Consider the following 12,614-nt stretch of genomic DNA (forward strand, 5'->3'; position numbering starts at 1 on the left):
GTCAGGTCATCCATGCTCAACCAGCTTCTGTAGCTCCCAAGTGCCTATTTGAAAGAGGAAAGATTCCTTGATTAGGATTAAAAATTCAGAATGATATGGTCTAGTTTTAATTTTAATTGACATTTTTATTGAGATAATTATAGATTCACTTGCAATTATAAGTAATACTGCAGAGAGATCTCAGAATATCTTTTAGCCAGTTTCACCCAATGGTAGCATTTTGCAAAACCAGGATATGAACATTGATACAATTGACTGATTCTATTCAAATTTCTCCTCTCATGTTTGTACTCATTTCTGTGTGTGTGTGTGTGTGTGTGTGCATTTGATTCTATACAGTCTTATTGTATATGTGGATTTGTGTATCCACCATCACAGTAAAGATACTAAGTATAATAATTTTGTTTCTACAAGAATTCCTTGTGTTGTTCTTTTATAACCACACCCACCTCCTTTGCACTTCTTTGCCTCTTGTCCCATTCTTAACACCTAGCAGACACTAATGTGCTCTCTCTCTCTGAAATTTGTCATTTCAAACATGTATTATATAAATAGAATCACACTTTAGCATTAGCTTTTTCTTTCAGTATAATTCTCTGGAGATCCTTTCGAATTGTTGTGTGTATTAATAGTTCTTTGCTTTTTGTTGCTCGGTAGAATCCAAGATAACACAATTTATTTAACAGTCCCCCCATTGAAGGATATCTAGGTTTTTTCCAGTTTGGGGCAATTATGAATAAAGCCACTGTGCATTTGTGGGAAAGTTTTTGTGTGAACATGCCTTTTCATTAATACGTAATACATATCCAAGAATGCAATTGCTGTATCTCGTGGTAACAGCATGTTGAGTTTTATAAAAAAATGATCAAACTGCTTTCGAGAGTAACTATCATTTTAAATTACTACTATGGATGTAGGAATGATCCAGTTTCTTTGCATCTTTGCCAGTATTTAGTGTATCAGTATCGGAGAAGGCAATGGCACCCCACTCTAGTACTCTTGCCTGGAAGATGCCATGGACGGAGGAGCCTGGTGGGCTGCAGTCCATGGGGTCGCTGAGTCAGACACGACTGAACGACTTCACTTTCACTTTTCACTTTCATGCATTGGAGAAGGAAATGGCAACCCACTTCAGTGTTCTTGCCTAGAGAATCCCAGGGACGGGGGAGCCTGGTGGGCTGCCGTCTCTGGGGTCGCACAGAGTCAGGCACGCCTGAAGCGCCTCAGCAGCAGCAGCAGCAGCAGCAGCAGCAGTGTGTCAGTGTATTTTTACTTTACCTTCTGATAGTCATGGTGAGATAGTGCATTGTGGCTTTTTGCTTCCGTAATGACTAATTACAGTGAATACCTTTTCATGTGCTTATTGCTATATTTTCCTTGATGAAATATATCTTTATGTATTTTGCCCATTTTCTCACTGGATTGTTTATTAATGTTGAATTTTGAAAGTTCTTTATATACTTTAGATACTGGTTCCTTGCCAGATGTATGGTTTGCAAATATTTCCCCCTGCTCTGAAGTTTGTTTTTCAACTTCTTAACAAAGTCTTTCACAAAGAAAAGTTTTTTTTATTTTTATGAGGTTCAATTTATAAATTTATTCTTTCGTGAATCATGCTTTTGGTGTTAAGTCTAACTCTGCCGGGTCCTAGACCCTGAATATAATCTTGGATATTTTGTTTGTTTTTCTGAAAGTTTTGTCATTTTCTGTTTTGTAAATTTGGATGTGAAGTTTCCATTTTTAAAATTCATTTGTGGAGTAAGACATTGAGCAGGAATCATAAACAGTTGGATGTGACCTGAATTTACTTTGCAAGCTTGTTGGGGGTTTTGGCAGCTTAGTATGCTGAATATTTAACTTTGAATGACTTTGGTGATGGTAACACTCTTCAGGTTGCCTCTGGTCCCACTGTCCTCTACTTTATTACATATGCCAGCTTCACACTTTAACATATTTACTTTTCACCATCAAATCATACAAGTTAGTATCCTGTGACACAGAAGACCTGGTTGACTCTTGGGGAGATAGCAAGACCTACACATCCATGCTGTTCACTGTGTGGTACCCAGGCCAATATTGCTGGCATAAGACACTCAGGCCTTACCTCAGATCTCACGAACCAGAATTTGTATCTAAGTAGGTCTCTAAGTGATTTTTATTTACATTAAAGTTTGGACAGCTCTGCCAACAGTTAGAAAAAAATTGATCTGTGAAATCCTCATAGCCTGAAGCGATTGGCTGCAACCAACAAATGCATTTTAATAGAGCTATCCATCAGTTCCTGCCTTCAGGGTACCACAGACTGGAAAAGGTGGTGCATATTAAGGGTACTCAAGAAAAAGAATATGAGACTTACTCCACATGCCATAAGCTACAGGTATCTGACTAGACTTCCTATCATTAACAGCTATAAACTGGAAACATATGCTGTTTACAGCATTTTTAACATAAACACAGGTAGATTGCCAAGTTCAGACTTAAATAGGAGAAAGTGGGGAAAACCACTAGACTATTCAGGTATGACCTAAATCAAATCCCTTATGACTATACAGTGGAAGTGAGAAATAGATTTAAGGGACTAGATCTGATAGACAGAGGGCCTGATGAACTATGGATGGAGGTTCATGACATTGTATAGGAGACAGGGATCAAGACCATCCCCTTGGAGAAGAAATGCAAAAAAGCAAAATGGCTGTCTGAGGAAGCCTTACAAATAGCTGTGAAAAGAAGAGAAGTGAAAAGCAAAGGAGAAAAGGAAAGATATACCCTTTTGAATGCAGAGTTCCAAAGAATAGCGAAGAGAGATAAGAAAGCCTTCCTCAGCAATCAATGCAAAGAAATAGAGGAAAACAACAGAATGGGAAAGACTAGAGATCTCTTCAAGAAAATCAGAGATATCAAGGGAACATTTCATGCAAAGATGGGCTTGATAAAGGACAGAAATGGTATGGACCTAACAGAAGCAGAAGATATTAAGAAGAGGTGGCAAGAATACACGGAAGAACTGTACAAAAAAGATGTTCATGACCAAGATAATCATGATGGTGTGATCACTCACCTAGAGCCAGACATCGTGGAATGTGAAGTCAAGTGGGCCTTAGAAAGCATCACTACAAACAAAGCTAGTGGAGGTGATAGAATTCCAGTTGAGCTATTTCAAATCCTGATAGATGATGCTGTGAAAGTGCTGCACCCAGTAAGTCAGCAAATTTGGAAAACTCAGCAGTGGCCACAGGACTGGAAAAGGTGTTTTCATTCCAATCCCAAAGAGAGGCAATGCCAAAGAATGCTCACACTACCACACAATTGCACTCATCTCACATGCTAGTAAAGTAATGCTCAAAATTCTCCAAGCCAGGTTTCAGTAATACGTAAACGGTGAATTTCCAGATGTTCAAGCTGGTTTTAGAAAAGGCAGAGGAACCAGAGATCAAATTACCAACATCTGCTGGATCATCAAAAAAGCAAAAGAGTTCCAGGAAAAAAATCTGTTTCTGCTTTATTGACTATGCCAAAGCTTTTGACTGTGTGGATCATAATAAACTATGGAAAATTCTGAAAGAGATGGGAATACCAGACCACCTGACCTGCCTCTTGAGAAACCTATATGCAGGTCAGGAAGCAACAGTTAGAACTGCACATGGAACAGGAGACTGGTTCCAAATAGGAAAAGGAGCACGTCAAGGCTGTATATTGTCACCCTGCTTATTTAACTTCTATGCAGAGTACATCATGAGAAACGCTGGGCTGGAAGAAGCACAAGCTGGAATCAAGATTACTGGGAGAAATATCAGTGACCTCAGATATGCAGATGACACCACCCTTGTGGCAGAAAGTGAAGAGGAACTAAAAAGCCTCTTGATGAAAGTGAAAGAGGAGAGTGAAAAGTTGGCTTAAAGCTCAGCATTCGGAAAACTAAGATCATGGCATCCGGTCCCATCACTTTATGGGAAATAGATGGGGAAACAGTGGAAACAGTGGCTGACTTTATCTTTTGGGGCTCCAAAATCACTGCAGATGGTGACTGCAGCCATGAAATTAAAAGATGCTTACTCCTTGGACAGAAAGTTATGACCAACCTAGACAGCATATTGAAAAGCAGAGACATTACTTTATCAACAAAGGTCTGTTTAGTCAAGGCTATGGTTTTTCCAGTAGTTATGTATGGATATGAGAGGTGGACTATAAAGAAAATTGAGCCCTGAAGAACTGATGCTTTTGAATTGCAGTGTTGGCAAAGACTCCTGAGAGTCCCTTGGATTGCAAGGAGATCCAACCAGTCCATACTAAAGGAGATCTGTCCTGGGTGTTCATTGGAAGGACTGATGTTGAAGCTGAAACTCCAATACTTTGGCCAACCGATGCAAAGTGCTAACTTATTTGAAAAGACCTTGATGTTGGGAAAGATTGAGGGCAGGAGGAGAAGGGGACAGCAAAGGATGAGATGGTTAGATGGCATCACCAACTCAATGGACGTGAGTTTGGATACACTCTGGGAGTTGGTGATGGACAGGGAGGCCTGGTATGCTGCGGTTCATGGGGTTGCAAAGAGTCAGACACAACGGAGCAACTGAACTGCACTGAACTGAACAGGTAGATTGAAAAGGAAGGAAAAGATATACCATGCAAATTGTAAGTATAAGAGACCGTCTCAATATTAGACAAATTAGACTTTTTGCCTTACAGTATTATAGGGGATTACATAGCGATAAAGAACAATTCCAAGTATGTTTACACCATATAACAAACATCCAAGTTTATGATATAAAATTTGATAAGTCTTTCCCCCCTTTGCTGGATCACTGGCCTGTCTTCACATTTCACCCCAGATGACTGGAGGTGTCCACATCAGAATGATACAGAGTTAGTAGCTTTTTCTGAGGAAATGCTGTTCGAATATCTCCTAACTTTTGTAGTTATTTGTTTTATATTTCTGAATTATTGTATCAGATCTGAAGCTCTATCATTATACAAAATGATTTTTTAAAATGACAAATATAATAGGACAAATAGAAACATCTAATATAGTCCAAATTTTAATTTCATTCTCTTAGAAATTGACATAGCAAATAAGCAAAAAAAAAAAAAACACCTTCTAAGGCTGTATGCTACGCTGTGCTCAGTCTGTCAGTTGCACCCGTCTGTTGCATGTCAGTCAGTTGTCACCCCCGTGGACTGTAGCCTGCCAGGCTCCTGTGTCCATGGGGATGCTCCAGGCAAGAAGACTGGAGCTGGAGCATGTTGCCATGCCCTCCTCCAGAGGATCTGCCTAACCCAGGGAGCAAATCCAGGTCTCCCCCATTGCAGGCGGATTTTTTTACCATCTGTGCCTCCAAGGAAACCCTAATAAGGTTATGGAAGATCTAAATAATGCTGTCAACCCACGTGACATAATTGACATTTAGAGAACACTATACCCAACAGTTGGAGAAGGCAATGGCACCCCACTCAGTGCTCTTGTCTGGAAAACCCCATGGACAGGGGAGCCTGATGGGCTGCTGTCTATGGGGTCGCTGAGTGAGACACGACTGAGTGACTTCACTTTAACTTTTCACTTTCCTGCATTGGAGAAGGAAATGGCAACCCACTCCATGGACAGGGGAGCCTGATGGGCTGCCGTCTATGGGGTCGCTGAGTGAGACACGACTGAGCGACTTCACTTTAACTTTTCACTTTCCTGCATTGGAGAAGGAAATGGCAACCCACTCCAGTGTTCTCGCCTGAAGAATCCCAGGGACGGGGGAGCCTGGTGGGCTGCCGTCTTTGAGGTCGCACAGAGTTGGACACGACTGAAGCGACTTAGCAGCAGCAGCAGCAGACCCAACAGCTGCTGAACACACATCTTTTTCAAGTGTGCATTCACCAAGATGCAGCATTCATTGGGCCATAGAGTTAAATCTCAGTCACATCCATTTCAAAATCTGACGAAGTATGTTCTAGCACTATAATTAAGGTAAAATAGAAATCAATAAAAAAATTAGAAAATTCCCAATGAAATTTAAATAGCATAACTCTAAACCTATGGGTCAGAGAAGAAAATCATAAAAGAAATGTAAAAACATCTTCTAAGTAAGTGATAATGAAAATACAACATATCAAAATGTGTGGAATGCAGGAAAAACAATGCTTAAAGAAATGTTTATAGCCTTAAATGCCTAATAAGGAACAAAAAAATGCTTAAATTTGAGATTCTTAGTTTCCCTCTCAGAAAAGATTAAAAAAATAAGAGGCTAAACTCAAAGCAACTTTAAAGAAAGACATAGAGTATGTTTAACAACATAGAAAATTAGCAAAGTCTTAATTTGATTTGGTTGTTTGATAAGTTTAATCAAGTTAATAAACCTCGAGCAAGACTATTCAAGAAAAATTAGAGAAACCTGAAAGTATTAATATCAGGATTGAAAGTCGGATTTCACCATGGATCTTTTAAACATTAAGTGAATAATAAGATGATATTATGAACACCTTGGCCCCAATAAATTTAACAGCTTAATGAAATGGATACATTTGTTTAAAAACAGTTTATGAAAACTTATTTAAAAAGAAAATATGAATATTGATAAATCTATTAAAGATAATTAGATTTGTAAGCCTCACTATGAATGAAATTCCAGGCCCAGATGGCATTGCTGGTGAGTTCTAGCCAACACTCAATTAAATAACACTAATTGTGAACTCTTTCGGAAGATAGAGGAGAAAATGTTTTTTAATTCATTTAACAAAACTGATATAATTCTGATACCAAAAGCCAAAAAAGATATTACAAGAAAAGAAAGTCACTGCCCAATATCCCCTATGAACTTAGATGTAAACATCCTCACCAAAATGGTAGCACATTGAATCTACAAATATATAAACAGGATAATACATCATATTCCAGTGCAGTTTTATCCTTGGGATATAACTTGTTTCAGTATTTGAGAACCAATTAATGTGATTCACCACATTAAAAAAAATCAAGGACAAAAATCACATATGTTATCATCTCAAATGATACAGAAAATAATCTGGCAAAATTAAATTCCCATTCATGATTGATGAATAAATATATAAAAAGAAATTTCCATACCCTGATAACTGGCACAAACAGAGAGCTGACTACTAGCAACAGATTTAATGATGCCTTTTCCCTAACAGTATTTCAGGCCCTTGTGTGACCAACAAGCACTAAAAGAAATGAGGTTGTATAGACTTGAGAAGGGTCTTCCCTGGTGCCTCAGACAGTAAAGAATCTACCTGCAATGCAGAAGACCTGAGTTCGATCCCTGGGTCGGAAAGATCCCCTAGAGAAAGGAATGCAACCCACTCCAGTATTCCTGTCTGGAGAATCCCATGGACATCCCATGGACAGAGTAACCTGGTGGGCCACAATCCTTGGGGTTACAAAGAGTTGGACATGACTGGACTGACACTTTCACAGACGTGAGAAATTCCACTGTCTATTTTCTGATGACATGATCATCTTTGTGAAAAATCCTAACAATCTTTTAATAAAATTGTCTAATAAATAAATCTTCATAAGTTGCCAGAAACAAAATCCCTATATAAAAACAAATTATGTTTTTACATACTAGTAAACCAACAATTGGAAGACAAATTTAAAAAAAAATTACAATATCCCCACAGGTATAAAGTTCATAGGAATATTTTTTAAAGTGTATAAATATTAAACTCTTAACAGAAAATTTAGTGGAAAATGTCATCAAGAAAAATTAAAAATCTAAATAAGTGGAAAGATATCCAATATTCATGGATTTGAATTCTCAATATTGCTGAGATGGCAAATCTTCCTAATTGAGCTACAGGTTGAAAACAATATCTATTAAAACTCCAGCAGACTTCAGAAAACAGAACTGGAAAAGGTGACTGAGGAACAGAATTTTGAAAAAGAACAAAGTTGGACGACTGGCACTACGTGATTTCTGACTTCCTGCAAAGCCGCAGGGGCATTCTGCATGTCCTCTGTCTAACTGGATTTAATCTTTTTTCTCAGTGCTCTTGATTTCCTGGCTTCACAGTGCTCCTCGAAGATTGCAGTTAATTTTCTGCTCCATGGCCTTCACTGAGCTAGTTATTTTTGGAATACTCCCCTATGCTTTTGACCTAGCCAGCACTGACTCATTTGTCAAGTCTCTACTCAAATGTCACCTCCTCATAGTGGCCCTTCCTGGATACTCCTCAAATTACATCACCCTTTTCTGTTTTTCTCTTTCATATACTTCAGTACTTTTCTTTCTTTCTTTCTTTTTTAGTACTTTTCTTTCTTAACAATTGTCGTGTATAAATGAGATTATGTGTTTACTGTTTGTTACCATGCATCCATCTTTCTAGATCATAAATTCCTTGGATCTGGATACTGAGTTTGTTCCCCATTGTATAACCAACCCTTGGCACAGTGTCTGGCACAGGTCAGCTGCCATATCAAAGTATCATAGACCAGGTGACCTAAACAATAGGGATTTATTTCTCATAGCTCTGCTCCTGCTGCTGAGTCGCTTCAGTTGTGTCCGACTCTGTGAGACCCCATAGACGTGAGCCCACCAGGCTCCCCCGTCCCTGGGATTCTCCAGGCAAGAACACTGGAGTGGGTTGCCATTTCCTTCTCCAGTGCATGAAAGTGAAAAGTGAAAGTGAAGTCACTCAGTCGTGTCTAACTCTTAGCGACCCCATGGACTGTAGACCGCCAGGTTCCTCTGTCCATGGGATTCTCCAGGCAAGAATACTGGAGTGGATTACCATTTCCTTCTCCAGAGGATCCTCCCAACCCAGGGACTGAACCTGGGTCTTCTGTGTTGCAGGCAGATTCTTTACCATCTGAGCTACAGACACACCTCCAAATATCATCACATCAGAGATGAGGGATTCAACAGGTGAATTTCAGGGGAGAGCAAGCATTCAGTCCATAGCATTAACTATGCATGCCTAATATATAGTAAATGACTGAATTAATTTTTGAAGGAAAATTTGTTCTTTTTGTTAATATATAGAGAATGGGGAACTTTGAGTAGGATGAGTCAAGATATAGAGGTTAGCTCAGCAACAAAATGTCCCTTCCTGGTGTCAGACCTATCTGAAGTTGAGTGAGCACCCTTGGGAGACGATGAACTGCACATCCCTCGAAGTGCGTCTGCGGTAGTTGGGGATGAGGAATGTCACTCCTAAACTCTGATGTAATATGTTCTGTGCTCCCTGCCCTTTGGGTCACACTTCATGTACAGATCTGTATGCAAAGGAGCTGGCTTTGTTTTCTGTTAGTTTTTCTTTCTTTATTTTTATCTTGAGGGCAAAGGCTTTTATGTTAGATACACAAGTCTGTCTCCTGCTGGGAAAAATGTTAATAGAATACCTTTTACTAAAGGTCGCATTGGAGATTTTCTGTATCTTTTGATTTTTTTTTTCATTGTCCTTTTTATTCCTCTATCGCTCCTGTATTCATGGATCCGTAGAATCGCAGGAAATGCAGCTTGCAGTCTGTGTACTGCTTCACATTGGAACCATGAGATTCATGGATTGAAAAGCTCCAGATTTTTATGGCTGTGATAAATCATCCACAGGCACAAACTGGCTGTAGAATTTGTATTCAGACTCAGGCTTATGAGTCTGCAGTGTATTAGCAAACTTGATATCATTCAGGAAAGCTGTTGCATGAGGGGGAAATGAACTGCACCACTCCTGTCGTAGGGTACATGCTCGTTTCATTCTTGTCACATCTAGAACTAACACATCATGCAGTGAGAGAAACATGAAAGGCTTGGAACCCACTTCTCTGAAGCAGGTGTTGGGATCCTAAATAAATATAGAGACAGGGCTTCCTCAGGCTTATTGTGTAGACTCTCCAAGAAGATGACCCTTCTCGATGGCTACCCTAAAGTGTCGTGCCCCAGGGACTCAAATTGCAATTTCTCACACCTTCTAATTTTAAAAACTAGACTGTGCTCTTGAATGCTTTTAAGTCTCCAGGAAAATTGAGTGGAAAGTATAGAGAGTTTCCAAATACCCTCTCCCCAAATATTCCCAATTATTATTCAGTTCAGTTCAGTTGCTCAGTCGTGTCTCACTCTTTGCGACCCTATGGACTGTAGCACACCAGGTCTCCCTGTCCATCACCAACTCCCAGAGTTTACTCTAACTCATGCCCATTGAGTCAGTGATGCCATCCAACCATCTCATCCTCTGTTGTCCCTTTCTCCTCCTGCCCTCAATCTTTCCCAGCATCAGGGGCTTTTCCAATGAGTCAGCTCTTTGCATCAGATGGCCAAAGTATTGGGGTGTCAGCTTCAATATCAGTCCTGCCAATGAATATTCAGGACTGATTTCCTTTAGTATGGACTGGTTGGATCTCCTTGCAGTCCAAGGGACTCTCAAGAGTCGTCTCCAACACCACAGTTCAGAAGCATCAATTCTTTGGTGTTCAGCTTTCTTTATAATCCAACTCTCACATCCATACATAACTACTGGAAAAACCATAGCCTTGACTAGATGGATCTTTGTTGACAAAGTAATGCCTCTGCTTTTTAATATGCTGTCTAGGTCGGTCATAACTTTCCTTCCAAGGAGAAAGCATCTTTTAATTTCATGGTTGCAGTCACCATCTGCAGTGATTTTGGAACCCCCAAAAATAAAGTCTGACACTGTTTCCACTGTTTCTCCATCTGTTTGCCATGAAGTGATGGGACCAGATGCCATGATCATTGTTTTCTGAATGTTAAGCTTTAAGCCAGCTTTTTCACTCTCCTCTTTCACTTTCATGAAGAGGCTCTTTAGTTCCTCTTCGCTTTCTGCCATAAGGGTGGTGTCATCCACATATGTGAGATTATTGATATTTCTCCCAGCAATCTTGATTCCAGCTTGTGCTTCCTCCAGCCCAGTGTTTCTCATGACGTACTCTGCATATAAGTTAAATAAGCAGGGTGACAATATACAGCCTTGACGTACTCCTTTTCCTATTTGGAACCAGTCTGTTGTTCCATGCCCAGTTGTTCTAACTGTTGCTTCCTGACTTGCACATAGGTTTCTCAGGAGGCAGGTCAAGTGGTCTGATATTCCCATCTCTTCCAGAACTATTATTATTATTTTGCAATAATATGGTGCATTTGCTGAGCTGACAGTGATACATTGATATTAACTGAAGGTCATAGTCTACCTAGGGCTCATTCCTATAGTGTATGATAGGTAGATTTTGATAAATGTATAATGAGATGTATCCAGTATCATTGTAGCACACAAATAGCTTCACTGTACTAAAAGTTCCCTGTCCTCTATTCATCCTATCCTCTTTCTCTGAATTTCACTTTTTATTTTATGTATTTATTTTTATTTCTTGGCTGCATTTCATGGCATGTGGGATCTTGGTTCCCCAGCCAGGGCTCAAACCCATACCCCCTGCATTGGAAGCTCAGTGGGCCATCAGGGAGGTGCCCTGAATATGATGTTGACTAAGCAGAAACTGAGATCCTTCTAAATACCTACCTGTTCCATACTCTCCAGACTACTCTGTAAACAGTTTATTTTCCTTCTACCTCCAAAATTTCTCAAATGGGTGTCATTTCTGTATTCTTTCTGCCATATCCAGGTCTTGATGACCATTTAGTTTCTTACAGCAGCCTTCTTTTTCTTTCTTGGAGAACTCTTTCAAGCCTTTCTCTGTGTTGCCAGCAGAAGCATCTTTGTAAAATAAATTCTGATCAAGTCAGTCCCTTACTTTTAAATTTCCAGTGGTTCTGCATACATTTCAAGTTAACAGTTCAGCTTCTTAACACCCTATCTTCACTTGACTTTAGCCACCTCTCCAGATTCAACTTTATAACTATATATATGTTCCATTTTGTCTCAAATTGCTAAACCTTGGTGGGTATGTCAATGTATATATTTCCAGTACTTACCTAGTGTAAGAGTTAATTTTCTTTAAGATGCAGGTTTTAAAAAACTTTGTATGGTTTTCCTTCCCTTACTTTTTTTGATGGCAGCTTCCTTATAGAACTTCTTTAACTGAATTTTAGCTGTTTTTTTCTTTTTTGGTTCTTTTTGTGTTTCTATCATCAGACTGATTAAACTGAGTTATTACTTTTCATTTATATCTCCTTCATTAGACCATGAACCCTTTGAGAGTAGAAACATTCATATTAGGATTCTCTATCATAAGTAAAATACTTGGCATTTAGCTAGAACTTCGTAGAGTTGGACAAATGCTTGAATGAATGGATAAGGGAACTTAACAGACTCAGGTGACCTAGAATTAGTAGGAAAATAATAATGAAGATGAGCATTTGGGAGCTGGAGGAAGAAATGGCTGGATGTAGACAGAAAGTAGTGAAAACAAGGCTGCTGGTAAAACCAGGGAGAAAAATATCTGTCGCTGATAATGAGTTCCTCAATGGGCTTTTATATTGTCATGTGGGACATTTGGGTACCAGCAAGGCTCTATCAAGCATTAACAAGAACGAGGGACACAGTGCCAATTTGAAGTGAGATCGCCCAGTGTACAACAGGACCCTGATTCCAGGATCCTCAGCAGTGGAAATGAGACAGTCTCACTGAGCTGGTGATTGTTCTTAGTGTACAGTGACTGTGGAACCATCCATCTTCCAGCCAATCCATAGTGTTGGTTCTTCGTA

At 39.5% G+C, this 12,614-nt stretch overlaps 1 protein-coding gene across 1 annotated transcript in view; it reads left to right on the forward strand.

Moving 5' to 3' along the window:
• GRID1 (glutamate ionotropic receptor delta type subunit 1) overlaps positions 1–12,614 on the forward strand; it is a 685,207-nt gene that overhangs the window by 570,797 nt on the left and 101,796 nt on the right. The gene's annotated exons all lie outside the window — the stretch shown is intronic.

The sequence above is a fragment of the Capricornis sumatraensis genome, chromosome 10 (assembly GCF_032405125.1).
Source record: "Capricornis sumatraensis isolate serow.1 chromosome 10, serow.2, whole genome shotgun sequence".
NCBI classification, from domain to species: Eukaryota; Metazoa; Chordata; class Mammalia; order Artiodactyla; family Bovidae; genus Capricornis; species Capricornis sumatraensis.